This window comes from Seriola lalandi, unplaced genomic scaffold, assembly GCF_002814215.2.
Source record: "Seriola lalandi dorsalis isolate HSWRI2012SDOR001 ecotype SW California unplaced genomic scaffold, Sedor1 jcf7180001965864, whole genome shotgun sequence".
Classification (NCBI taxonomy): domain Eukaryota; kingdom Metazoa; phylum Chordata; class Actinopteri; order Carangiformes; family Carangidae; genus Seriola; species Seriola lalandi.
In genome coordinates, this window is record NW_019436532.1 from 1 (window position 1) to 729 (window position 729).

The 729-nt window shown below is 28.1% G+C and overlaps 1 non-coding gene across 1 annotated transcript; it reads left to right on the top strand.

Moving 5' to 3' along the window:
- The first annotated feature begins 409 nt into the window (after nt 1-409).
- Nucleotides 410-485, top strand: LOC147820343 (small nucleolar RNA SNORD36). The gene has a single exon (XR_015436776.1). It is a non-coding gene; the product is annotated as a small nucleolar RNA SNORD36 (small nucleolar RNA).
- Nucleotides 486-729: the final 244 nt, after the last annotated feature.

A 729-nucleotide genomic window follows, 5' to 3' on the forward strand; every position in this document is an offset into this window, starting at 1 on the left:
TACTATGATGTTTTTTCAACATCAAAAAACATCATGGTATAGTAAGGAAAAAAATTGCAAAAAACATCATAGTACAGTAAGGCAATAAAACGTCATGGTATAGTAAGGCAAATGGTGTCATAAATCGTCATAGTATAGGAAGGCCAAAAAATGTCACAGTTTGCCTTACTATACCATGATGTTTTTATGCCTTACTATACTATGACGTTTTTTGACAATTTTTGCCTTATAATACTATGATGTTTTTTTTTTACTTTTTTAAGCCTTAATATACTATGACTTTTTTTTTTACATTTTTATGCCTTTTATGCCTTTATGCGTTACTATACTATGACGTCTTTTTTGCCTTACTATACTATTTTTTTTTTACATTTTTATGCTTTATAATACTATGACATTTTTGCCTTACTATACTATGATGTTTTTTGACATTATTTGCCTTACTATACTATGACGTTTTTTGAGGTTTTTATGCCTGACTATACTATGTTTTTTTTTGACACCGTTGGCCTTACTATACTATGACGTTTTTTTAGGTTTTTAAGCCTTACTATACTATGATGTTTTATGTCTTACTATACTATGATGTTTTTTGATGTTTTTATGCCTTATTATACTATGACGTTTTTTGAAGTTCTTAAGCCTTACTATACTATGATGTTTTTTTGACACCATTTGCCTTACTATATTATGATATCCGTTGAGGTTTTTAAGCCTCACTATACTATG